Raw genomic sequence first — 13,603 nt, forward strand, 5'->3', positions numbered from 1 at the left:
TGGAATCCCAATTTCAGACATGGACACTGGAGGAGAAGGATGGTTCTTTTCCATAGGAAGGAAAGCACAGAACACCGGTGGTGTCTCAGGGGCAGATGAAAGGCGGCCATCAGAGGCCAAGGCCAGCCAGACCTCTCTGTCCTGGCAGCTTTTGTCTGAAAGCAACCCTTGGATATTGGGAATTTGGGAGGTGGAACCCCAATTTCGGCCGTTTCTGCATGGATAAGAAGGACGGTTCTTTTCCATAGGAAGGAAAGCACCCAGCCCCAGTGTTTGGACAGCAGGGGAGAGGCACCCCCAGGAGCCCAAGGGCAGCCAGACCTGTCTGTCCTGGCAGCTTTCACCTGGGAGCAATCCTTGGATGTACAGAGTTTTGGAGGTGGAATCCCAGTTTTGGCCATGGTCAGGATGGGTGTTTTTGCCCATAGGAAAGTAAAGCACAAAGTCCAAGTGTTTAGGAAGAAGATGAGAGGTGGCCACCCTCAGGCCAAGCCAGCCAGCCCTGTCTCTCCTGGCACCTTTTGTCTAGGGGCTTTCCTTGGACATTGGGCATTTTGGAGCTGCAATCTCATTTTTGGCTGTGGGTGCCTGGACAGGAAGAAGAGCTCTTTTCATAAGGAAGGAAAGCACCCAGCCCCAGTGTTTCAGAGGCAGATGAGGGCCAGCCCTCAGGAAGCCAAGGCCAGCCAGACTTGTCAGTCCTGGCAGCTTTTGTCTGGGAGCTATCCTTGGATATAGGGAATTCCAGAGGCAGTTGCCCAGTTTTGGCCATGAGTGCCTGGTTGAGATGGAGGGTTTTTTCCCACAAGAAATAAAAGTTATAGTGGAGCCCTGGAAAATGTTAAAAATAGTCTTTGCAAATATTGGGCTTTGTGTTTTCTCAGGTCACTGCACATGCGTAAGCAGTATGATAAAAGATATAATTGTTAGATGTAGTGAGTGTTTAGTAATTAAATATAATTATTATATGACCATAAGAAGAATCATGAGAAACTGTGTTGGAAATTTAAAGGGGACTATGTTTAGCTGAAATCTGTCCATACAATAGAACAATATAAGTTTAATAATTACATGAAAGTTATGTAATGATAGAGGATAAAACAGGTTCACCTCGAATGTGTGGTCGGAATCAGATTTGGGTGGAAACTTCCCCGATTCCCAGAGCTCTTGAATAAAAAGCACCGCATATAATCGCTGATGTGATTATGTGTTTCTGAACGCTAACATTTTGGCGACCCCGGATGGGACCCTGCGGGTGCTGCTGAGCGAGTTTCGCGACTCGACCGCGCTCCAGCCGGCACCGAGGGATTCTCGGGGAGCTCGATCGGCCGCGACCGCTTCTGCCGCTCGCAGCGTCCCCGGGAGAAAGGTAAGGTGCTTTTTACTTTGGTTTGGGTGCCTGCCAATGAGACGCAGCGAAAGCTACGCTTGGTTGGGCTAAAGGAATTCCTGCTGGTACCAGCCCAGGCGCCGTTCCATAAGACAATCGCGAAAGCGTTGCGGGTTCGGCAATTTGTGGTATATTTGGAATGGAGAAACTGAAAGGGATTTTGGGCGGCAACACCTCTATCCCGCAAAGTTCTCCTTTGGGGTGCTTATTAGCACATTGGAAACTGGAATTTTGGGGAAGAATTACGTAAAGCTAAGTTGATTGATTATTGTAATACATGGTGGCCAGGATATGCCTTGGAGAATAGTGAAAAATGGCCAAAATACGGGACTCTGCAATATAACACTATTTCACAGTTAATGTCATTTTGTAAACCAGAAGGAAAATGGGATGAGGTTCCGTATGTTGATGTGTTTTTCTATTTACGGGCAAAGCCAGAATGGCAGGATGAATGTGGATTAATGATGATTAAAACATCTGCAAGCAATAAGTGCGGGGTTTGTGAGGAACGTTGTTTGGAACTTGGCATTGAAAGAAAGCCTGAGTAGGGAAAATTATACAGATATTGATTTACAGGTAGCTCCAATAGGAACAAGAGAACCTAACCCTATCCCACCTGTTCCATCTGTCCCTATCCCACTGCCTGCTCCTACCCGACCTAGTCCTGAACCTGTCTCGTCTAGTGCACTCTTCCCTCTTTATTCTCCTCTCCCATCGTCACCTGATCTCTCTTCCTCAGAAGATGAGCAAAACCTAACTGTGGCAGGAAGGAGAGAGAGAGAATCAATGATGGGGTAGCCCCCAGAACCAGGAGTCGGTCTAACCTTGCCCCAGTTATGGATAGAAAAGACATAGGCAGACAAAAACGGACTGTAATTGCCCACTTGCGACAAAGTGTAGGAGTGGAAGGGCCAGTATTTATAAAAGTGCCTTTCTCTCCTGCAGATTTAGTTATTTGGAAACAATCAGCCAGAATTCATTGAGAAAATCCTGATAAAATGGCATGAGTATTAAAAATGGTTATAAAAACTCAAAATCCTGACTGGGAAGACATACAATAATATGTATATATATATATATATATATATATAATATTAATATATCTAATATATATCTATATATAGCATGTTAATATATCTAATATATTAATATTAGATACTTTGATGGATACCACTGAGAGATGGTACTTAAGGCAGCCAAAGAAAGGGTAAGAGAGGACATCAGAAACGGACTCATAACAGGGAATTTAGATGAGAATTTCCCAACTGAGGATCCAAATTGGGACCCTAATTTATTTTGCGATGTGGGGAGACTACGGAAATATCAAGAGTGGATCCAAATAGGAGTTCAGAATGCTGTGCCCAAAACTATAAATTGGTCTAAACTATATGAAGTTCGGCAGGAAAAGACAATGTCCAGACTTGAACAACCAGTTTCACCAGGGCAATCAGTGCCAGCAGGTTACCAAGGGGATGGTTTTGGGGGAGTATACCAGCTGACTAGACACAGAGCCAGTAGAACAAGTTAAGGAACCTGTTATAAATATACAATTAGGACATAAAGAGGTCAAATTTCTAATAGATACAGGAGCTACTTACTCGGTATTGAATGATCTGAAAGGACAAATTTGGGACAAGGAAACAACAATAGTCGGTGCTACAGGGAAAGAGGAAAAGCGGCCATTCTTGCAACCCCTAGATTTGTGTTTTGGGAACAAAGTTATAACACACGAATTCCTATACGTACCTGAGTGTCCAATTCCGCTTTTAGGGAGAGATTTGCTAGCAAAACTTGATGCGGTAATAACCTTTGAAAATGGGGAGCTTATAATGAAAATACCTGAATCAAAGACGGGACAGATATTAATGATCAAAGAAAAACCTGTTCCCTCTATCCCTAGGGAGGTAGGAGATGCAGTGATTCCCTCTGTATGGGAGACAGATACACCAGGGAAATCTAAATTGGCACAACCAGTGCATGTAGAGTTAAAAGAAGGGGCGAGGGCTGTACAAGTCAAACACTATTCCATAACACCAGAAGCACGGCAAGGAATAAGTAAAGATTATTGAGAAATTCTTGAAATACCGAATTTTAGAAGAATGTGAACCAGAATTTAATACACCAATATTCCAAATAAAGAAGCCAGATGGTGAATATAGATTAGTGCAGGATTTGGGAGCAATAAATAAAATCACAAAGGACATTTCTCCAGTGGTAACAAATCCTTACACATTGCTAACATCCGTAAAGGAGATATATAAGTGGTTTACTGAAATTGATTTAAAAGATGCCTTTTTCTGCATCCCCCCTTGACAAAGAAAGTAGGAAACTGTTTGCCTGTGAGTGGGAAAACCCAGGGAATGGGAGAAAGACCCAACTCACCTGGACACGATATAAGAACTCGCCGACCCTATTTGGAAACCAACTGGCAAAGGAGCTGGAGATTTGGACCGAGAATGGCCAAGTTCCAAGAGACCAATACCTGTTGTTGCAGTATGTTGATGATATACTCATAGCTACAGAAGAAAAGCAACCTGTATAAAGGTAACCATTGAGATTTTAAATTTACTGGGAATGGGAGGTTATAAATATCCAGAGGAAAGGCACAAATTGCCCAACAGACTGTGATCTCCTGGGATGTGAAATTTCACAAGGGCAAATGAAAACTAGGCACTAACCGTATCCAAGCTATTTGTGCTATTCCAGAGCCCCAGAATCTACATGAGCTGCGAGTCTTCCTCGGGATGGCAGGATGGTGTCGCCTGTGGATCATGGACTATGGACTGATTGCGAAACCCCTGTGTGAAGCTCAGAAGATGCAGCCATTCACCTGGGGCAAGCCACAGAAAGAAGCCTTCCTAAAATTAAAGGAAGCACTGACAACTGCTCCAGCATTAGGGTTACCTGATCTGTCTAAAGATTTTCAGCTGTTTGTCCACGAAAGGCTGCGCCTAGCACTAGGAGTCCTGACCCAAGGTCTGGGAAGCTGGAAAAGGCCGCTGGGCTACTTTTCCAAACAACTTGACAGCATAAGTGCCGGGTGGCCTCCATGTCTGCGGGCAGTCGCAGCCACTGTGATGCTGATACAAGAAGCCAGGAAGCTCACGATGGGAAGGCACATAGATGTCAATGTACCACACATGGTAACCACTGTCTTAGAGCAGAAGGGGGCCATTGGCTACCCCCAAGCAGGATGATGAAATTCCAGGTAGTCCTGACTGAGCAGGATGATGTCACATTAAAAACAACTAACCTTTTGAATCCAGCTTTGTTCCCGGGTACCACAACTGAAGAAGGCCCATTAGAGCATGACTGTGTGGAGGTAATAGAGTACACCTACTCAGCAAGAGAAGACCTGAAAGACGTCCCACTAGAGCAGCCAGAGTGGGAGCTGTTTACAGATGGGAGCAGCTTCGTGGAAAACGGAACCAGATACGCTGGGTATGCGGTAACAACAGTCAGTACAGCAGTGGAGGCAAAGGCATTACCACCAAATACATCTGCCCAGAAGGCAGAACTGGTTGCTTTAACCAGGGCACTAGAATTAAGTGAAGGGAAAAGGGTAAATATCTGGACTGACTCAAAATGTGCTTTTGGAGTGGTGCATGTACACAGAGCACTGTGGAAAGAAAGAGGACTATTGTCCTTCTCTGGGTATGCACATTAAACATCAGGATGCAGTCCTGCAATTGATAAAGGCAGTACAAAAACCTGAACAAGTGGCAATCATACACTGTAAAGCACAGCAATCAGGAAACTCCAAAATCTGTGAGGGAATTCGAAAGGCAGACTGGGCAGCCCGACAGGTTGCTCGAGAGGTGCAAACAACAATGGCATTGATACCTTTAAAGCTTAATGTATCCCAATTCAATTTGCCTCCAGAACCAAAATATTCAGTAGAAGATGAGAGACTGGCACGTTTGCTAAATGCACAAAAGAATTCAGAGGGATGGTATGTGACTGCACAAGGACAGATAGTGGTACCCCCTTGATAATGAGAGAAGTTCTACAAATTAAACATAACGAATGTCACTGGGGAGCAGAGGCATTGGTAAAATTGCTAAAGCAGAGTTTAATTTCGGTGCGGATGTTAACAATGGCAAAATCAGTAATGTCAAAATGTGATATCTGCTTGAAAAACAACCCAGTGGCTAGGCGACAGGCACAGCTAGGAAGAATTCGGATAGGAATAGAGCCAGGAGACTATTGGCAGGTAGATTTTGTAGACTTGCCAAGAACTCGAGGATACAAATACCTGTTAGTGGGGGTTGACACATTCTCTGGGTGGCCAGAAGCCCTTCCCTGTCGCACCAACCAAGCAAAGGAAACAGTAAAGTGGTTACTACAGGAGATTATTCCCAGGTTCGGGGTGCCCCGAGGGTATCATCAGATAGGGGGCCCCATTTCATAGCTACAGTAGTAAGAGAGGTAAGTAGATTGCTGGGGATAACTTGGGACCTCCACACACCGTGGAGACCCCAGTCGAGTGGACAGGTAGAGAGGATGAATCAGACACTAGAGAGGCAAATCAGTAAAATATGCCAAGAAGCCAAATTGCAGTGGCCCCAGGCTTTGCCAATAGCACTGTTGAGGATTGGGATAAAGCCTAGGAGTGGGATGTCAGTCAGTCCTTATGAGATATTGCATGGGAAACCATATGAATCTCCTGAGCCTAACCCTAATGTGCACGTCACAGGAAAGCAGGAAGTGTATAATTATGTTCTGTCTCTCGGGAAAACTTTAGCTCGGCTCCGGAGCATCCTCGTGTGGAATAGACCGCTGACTCTCGAGAGCCCAGTTCATAACATATATCCAGGAGACGAGGTGTACATCAAGAACTGGAACGAAGAACCGCTGAAAGAAAAGTGGAGTGGGCCCCACCAGGTACTGCTGACCACCTTTACAGCAGCCAAAGTAGCCGGCGTGGACCCCTGGATTCACTACACCCGAGTGAAGAAAATCCATCCTGGATCACGGCCTGTGTAAACTGTGGAACCAACAAGGCTGCAGATAAGATGTGCTTAATTACTTTGAGAATGCTATCAGTAATTGTGCCAATGTTATGGTCATTAATGTCTTTGGGATGTGGAATGCAAAATGATCAACTAAACACTCTTCATTCTAGAATGAAGAGAGAGGTACAAGCAGAAACACAGGGGATAAAGGTTTCTAATGCAGTTTGGGCTGAGAATGTAATGATTGGATTAGTCAAAGCCTTTGCCAAAATGCAAAACACCTGTAGAATAACTGCCTGTATACCAATACCAAAGGGCAGCAGGAGATCCAGTAAATTGGGGAATCATAACAGCAAAACTACCTGAAATACAAAAGAACAAAACAATTGCATGCAAACAGGTACCCGAATCGAGGCAAGTAATCAAGGAAACTTGGGAGAAAATAGGAACATGGATGAGACCCATGGGCCAGAAAGACTGTATTCTAAGTGATGGCACACTAGGAACCCCTATGGGAGAATCAGCAGGCATCACACAATGGCAATGCTATTTGCCACACTATAAAAAGATTATAGAAAATGTTACAGAAACCAGTCTGGTATGGAAGTGTGAGGCCAAGGATCAGAAAGGTCAGACAGAGCCTTGGGACAGTGCGTGGTCTGTGAGTATCCTTCAAAGATTCCAATGTATGGCAAACACCCCTTGGTGCATTAAGTGGGAAGGCTCCGAGAATGAAACAGATCCAGCAGTAACAAACACTGCCACCAGTAGCAGAACGAGGGCAGACCAAGTAAGTTGGTGGGCATGTAATAAAACTTATGACTGCACTTCTGATGATGCAGAGATAAAGCAGATGCCACCCCTGGCAATAGCCCTACAAACTGGCTGTGCTTGCAGAGGGATCAAACATAAACAAGGCAGAGGGAATTATAAAGCAGCTGTAGGATGTACCAGGAGTACAGTCCGAGGTCCAGGACAATTTGTATGGGCGGCAAGCGATGGCACCTGGACAACACATCTGCCTGTAGATGGGAAAGTAAAGGAAATTACTTTAGGCCTCCCAACCTTATGTTGGAAAAACCAACCTTGGAAAAAGTCCCCATTTAACGGAAAACATGAACTTGTGCAGATAAGAGCAAGACGAGAAGTTCTAGACAATGAAAATCCAGATGACACTTGGCAAGAACCCTCTGGTGGAGTGAAATTTGGGTGGGCCCAAGAGTCTTTGCTTGGTCCTACAGCAAACTATCAGAGTAGGGAGATGCTGTACAAACTTACAGGTCAGGTGGATAGACTGGCAAGAGTCACCCGGGAAGGATTTAAAGAATTAAATGTACAATTACAAGCCAGCACAAAAATGACTTTACAAAATCGATTAGCCTTAGATTTGTTACTCCTGAAAGAGCATGGAGTATGTGGATTTTTAAAGGGACGGGTTGGTCACTGCTGCGTTCACATCCCAAATGTAACTGCAGATGTAGAATATGACATCAATCAGTTGAAACAAAGAGAGCATGAAGCACAAGAAGAGCAAAAGGATTTGACTACGACCTGGCTAGGCAAAATCTTTAAAGGGTTAGGGTGGAATGTGAGTTCATGGATTAAATCTGTCATTGAGACTGTGATGATCTTACTAATTGTATTCTTAGCAATTTGGTTAGTTACAGCATCTTAAAAGGAGAGATACAGAAGAAAACATCCTGGAACCAGAAGATAATAAAGGCACTGACACGAGATCCACGCCCACCATCTTCTGGTTCTCCAGTGCGTGACAGCATCCACGACAACGTTTACATCAACCATGGACTTGAAGAACGTCAAGAATAAATTGAGAAATAAAGGACTGTATCAAGTGAAAACATTTACACCTATAGTGAAGTGAAAATGCTTTCAAAGGGGGGAGAATGATAGTGGGGCCCTGGAAAAATGTCAAAAATAGACTCTGAAAATGTTAGGCTTTGTGCTTGCCAGATCATGTGAAATCGCACCTGCGTAAGCAGAACATGATAAATGATATAATTGTTAGATGTGATGATTGTTTAGTAATTAAATATAATTATTGTTTAATCATAAGAAGAATCATGAGAAACTATGTTAGAAGTTTGAGGGGGGCCACAAGGAGCCCATGCTTGGCTGAAATCTATGTATACAATAGAACAATTGAAGTTTAATCATTAACATGAAAGTTATATAAGGATAGAATATAAAAACATGTTCATCCCAAACCCATGTTGGAGTCAGATTTGGGTTGGTACCCCTGACACCCAGAGCTCTTCAATAAAAGCACCTGCATAGAATCATTCTGGTGATTATGTGTTTCTGAACACTAATATACCCAGTAAAGTGTTAAACCCTTCCCAGTTGCTGTGCATGAGGGTCTGTGAATATGCACCAGGCTGATGTAAGGGGAAAGGTATTTCAGGGGATCCCTGAAGGTAACAGGGTGCTCCTGGCTGAGTGCCAACATGCACCCAGTTTACATCTTCCAAGAACTGTTTAGCATGGCTCTGCCCTGGATCTGCCTTTTTAGAGCATGCAGATTCCTTGGCTGTGGTTTTAGTCCATTCTCTTTATCACCTCCAGTTTTTGGGCCTTGGTGCACTCTGCCTTCAGACGGGGAGTGCTGATAGTTGGCAGATCTGTACAGGTGTCCTCGGTGCATTGGATGTTATCCCATCCAAGCAGGCAGTTTAACACAAGCAGCTATTTCACTGAGCTTAATTAACAACAGAAATAAAAACTATAGAACAAAGTTACTTTAAAAAACAGTCCCAGCCCATATTTGATCCCAGTCTGTGTGGTCCTGATCCATATGGTCCCAGTCCATACAGTCCCAGTCCATACAGTCCCAGTCCATATTTGATCCCACTCCAGGTATCCTGGTCTGGAGGGTTCTGATTCACAGGATCCCCATCCATGTGATCCCAGTCCAGGTGATCCCAGCCCATATTTGATCCCAGCCCATCTTTGATCCCAGTCTGGGGCGTCCTGCACACACTCCCAGGGTCTGGAATTCCAGTTCCCAGCCAGGAAAAAATGTTCCTGCCCTTGAACTTCCTTCCTATCCCCTCAACAAATTGCAATAAAACTATAAACAAAGAAATAATAATTGAAATTAAATAAATTATAATAAAAATGAAATATAAAAATCTCAACTCTTCTTTACAATGATTCAACTCCAACAATGATTCAACTCAAACCAACAATAACTATTACTATAATATTACCAATGCATATAAATAAACAAATTATGTATCAAGAAATACCTTTTGAAAATTTTAACTCGATGACTAATGTACTTTAGATAAAATTATCTAAAGAAACTACCATGCAATCTAACACCTCTTAGTTAAACAATTCATATTACAAATATACTAAACACAAAACCAAATACCAGTACAATTTCTCAGACATTTCAACCAAACAATTAAACTTTAATAACATCCTTAAGTACTCTTGAAAAATTAAAATTATTTTTAAAACATTAATTGTGTGCAGGTGGTTTTATTTTGATATTGGTTTTTGGATTGTTTGGGTTAGATGATTTAAAAAATGGGATTTTTATAGGAATTGAATCAGCTGAGAAGGTGGCACTCTGCAAACAGAACTGACTGAAAATGAACGGGACAGAAATCAGTAACTCTGAAAGTTTTATTTGCTATCAAATACATCCCACACAATCCCCATCCCATTGCTCCAAATTGGGATCCCACTTCTCCCAATCTCCTTCCAACCCCATCTCACCCTGGTGGGTGTGGAATGGATTGAGTTTGGCATGGGATTGAGTTTTTTTTAGGAGGGAACAAGGAATTTAAGGTAGGATTGAGCCTTTTTGGGTTAAAGTTCAGTTATTTTCAGTGGGATTTGAGTGGTTTTGAGGGGACAGATCCATCCCTCTTGGCTTTTGGAGTAGAGAGAGATGGAGAAGAGAAAAAAATTCAGGCCAAACCAAAGGAGAAGCAGCCAGGAGTGTTCCCAACATGGATCACATGGAATGTGAGTGACCAGGGCTGTGCCCAAAGTGCCTCCTCCAGTGGGGGATGGAGCTGCAGCAGCACACGAAGCTCTTCCCGCACTCGGGGCACTCGCAGGGCTTCCCTTACCGGTGCCTCCGTTGGTGTTGGGTCAAGTGAGAGTTCCTGGAGAAGCTCTTCCCACACTGGGGACACTCGTAGGGCCTCTCCCCTGTGTGGATGCGCCGGTGGGTGACGAGGTGGGAGTTGCGCTGGAATCCCTTCCCACAGTCGGGGCATTGGAAGGGCCTCTCCTCTGTGTGAATCCAATAGTGCTGGAGGAGCCTGGAGCTGGTCAGAAACCTCTTCCTGCATTTATCACACTCGTAGGGCCTCTCCCCAGTGTGGATGCGCCGGTGGGTGACGAGGGTGGAGTTGCGCTGGAATCCCTTCCCACAGTCGGGGCATTGGAATGGCCTCTCCTCTGTGTGAATCCAATAGTGCTGGAGGAGCCTGGAGCTGGTCAGAAACCTCTTCCTGCATTTATCACACTCGTAGGGCCTCTCCCCTGTGTGGATGCGCTGGTGGGTGACGAGGGTGGAGTTGTTCTTGAATCCCTTCCCGCAGTCGGGGCATTGGAAGGGCCTCTCCTCTGTGTGACTCTGATAGTGCTGGAAGAGACTGGAGCTGGTCGGAAACCTCTTCCCACACTTGGAGCACTCATAGGGTCTCTCCCCAGTGTGGGTCCTCTGGTGGCTGATCAGGTGGGAGCTCTCTCTGAAGCTCTTCCCACACTCCCCACACTCGTAGGGCCGTTCCCCAGTGTGGATGCTCTGGTGCTTGATCAGCTCGGAGTTCCACCTGAAGCTCTTCCCACACTCCATGCATGTGTGGGGCTTCTCCCCATCATGGAGCTGCTCATGGAGCACCAGCTCCGAGCTCTGGCTCCATCTCCAGCCGCCTTCCCGGCCCAGGCTGGCTCTTTCCCCCTCGCATCCCCGCCATCTGCGTTTGCAGCCCCTCCTCGTGCGGCATCTCCGGGCCTTTTCCTCCCCGTTGGCTTCCTGCGCCGTGGAGCCGCTCAAAACGGCCTCTGCCACCAGGTTCTGCCGCGGGCATTTGTCCTCCCTGCTCTCCATGCTCAGCTCCTGCTCTGGGCGAGGAAGGACAAGGACAGCATGGGATTTGCCTCCGTGCCACAGGCAAGGGCAACGAGATCCCCCCAGGCCGTCTCTGGGGACGCACTGCCCCCTCTTGGCTCTCCCCATTTCGGGATGCCGGGGCTGTTTGGGCTCCCGGGCTCCCTTCTCCCCTCATTCTCTGCCCTGGGCTGCAGCGGCTCCAAGGAGTCCCCCCTGCCCCTCTCCAGGCTCTTGAGGCTCCCGCCAATGGCGGCGCTCCCCCCTCTCTGGCCTCCCCACTTTGGCCTCCTGGGGCACACAGGGCTCTGCTCCTCCAGGCTGCCTCTGCCGGCAGCCGCCACCGCCACCCCCCGATGTCCCCCCGAGGGGCCTTTTCCGCTCAGCCTTGGACTTCTTCATTCTCCAAACATCCCCCCAAAAACCCAACCCAGGGACCCCCCGGGATATCCGGGCCGGGCTCCCCCTCCCCGCTCACCGGAGCCATGGGGGGGGGGGGATGATCCCACAGGTGGGGGCTGCGAATTCAGGCAGGGCTCGAGACCGCGTGGTTCGAAAAGCTCAACCTTGATCCGCCCTTGTCCCTCCTCCTCCTCCCGCTCCTCCTCTGTCCTATCTCCACCTCCTTCTCCTCCTCCCCCCTAACCCCGCCTCCTTCACTGCTCTTTCTCCTCCCGCTCCTCCTCTTCCATCCCCCCTCCTCCTCCTCCTCTGTCTTATCCCCACCTCCTGCTCCTCTTCCATCCCGCCCCTTCCATTCCTTCTCCCCCTCCTCCCCCCTTACCCCGCCTCCTCCTCCCCCTCCATCCCTGCCCTTCCCTCCCTCCTCCTCCTCCCCAGCAGCAGCCACACCCTCGGTGCCCCGTTCCCGCAGCCCTCGCAGCCCGCGGCAGCAGCGGCGATGGAGCCGGGCCAGGTCGGCATGGGCAGCGCGGGGCTCTCGGCTGCTCCCAGCCGCTGCGGGCGGGGGGAACCCGGCCCGGGCCAAAGGAGAGGCAAACTGGGCAAACTGGGGGCAGATCACAAAGCTAAGGATGCAGCAGAAAATGGAGCTGAAAGAGTTAGTTTAATATTCACTCCAAACGAGGAAAAACTGCAAATTCCAAGGTTTAGGGAAGCCGAGAAAAAAGAATTAAACAAGATAGGAAATGAACAAGATAAATCAGGGAAATAGAAACTTCTACATGGAAGACAATTACTTAATAAAATGTGCTTACTAGGAAAAGATTAGAAGACGTGCATCAGAAACCCCACTGGCGTACTCAAGCTTTGTGTGATCATTTTTTAAGGAATTTTGGGTGCACTGGGATTTTTGGTGTAGCAAAGCAAGTCACTGAAAGATGCTTAATTTGCCAAAGGATAAATAAAAAGGTGATGAGAAAAACAGCATTAGGAGGTCATGAGTTAGCTCGTCGACCATTTCAAAATATCCAAGCAGAAGTTTAGATTTGTTAGGTTCTGGATTTATTTGGAAAAAAACCCATTTAATCTAGAAGAAAGAGAATATGCCATATGTTAGACAGGAGATTTTAGGAGAATAAAAATCTTTGAAGTATCAGAAACACCCGAGGAAAAAACCAAGAAAATAAAAAGGGGAAATGAAAGGGAGGGGAACAAGAGGAAAAGTCAGAAAGAGAGTGGGATCCTCTGCAGCTCTTGCCCCCTCCGTTGGCGGCCGAGGCGCCTGTCCCGGGTCCCGGCTCGCTGCCCGCCTCAGCTCCGCCTGCCCCGGTTTCCATCCCAGGTGCGGGCTCACTGCCCAGGGCAGCTCCACCTGCCCCGGCGCTGGCGGTGAATTTGTGTGCCCTGGCCCCACTGCCCGGCCCGCGGCCGCTCTGCCGGCCATGCTGGGGAAGATGGGGTTGCTCTGTCCTGCCGCGTGGGCCGAGGTCATCGCGCCGACCGCACCGAGGGCGGGTCCCAGCCATCCCATCCCCGGCTGCCCTGCCCGTGCCAGCTGCGCTGGGCAGCGCCGCTGCTGCTGCCGGGGTCTCCCACCTGCCTTTTCTCTGCCGGGAGCTGCCGGATCAGCCGCCAGAAGCCATGTGGGGGCTGCCCACGCTCCGGCTCGGCCTCCACGGGAAGATCCCCCTCTGGCGATTCCGGCAGCAGACCCTGCCCACACTCCGACCGAGCCTCGGCGGGATATCCTCCCCTGACCCCTCC

At 47.4% G+C, this 13,603-nt stretch overlaps 1 pseudogene; it reads right to left on the reverse strand.

The window, feature by feature from the left end:
* Nucleotides 1-13,603, reverse strand: part of LOC143696049 (uncharacterized) — a 79,555-nt pseudogene that overhangs the window by 60,032 nt on the left and 5,920 nt on the right.

The sequence above is a fragment of the Agelaius phoeniceus genome, chromosome 28, assembly GCF_051311805.1.
Source record: "Agelaius phoeniceus isolate bAgePho1 chromosome 28, bAgePho1.hap1, whole genome shotgun sequence".
Taxonomy (NCBI): domain Eukaryota; kingdom Metazoa; phylum Chordata; class Aves; order Passeriformes; family Icteridae; genus Agelaius; species Agelaius phoeniceus.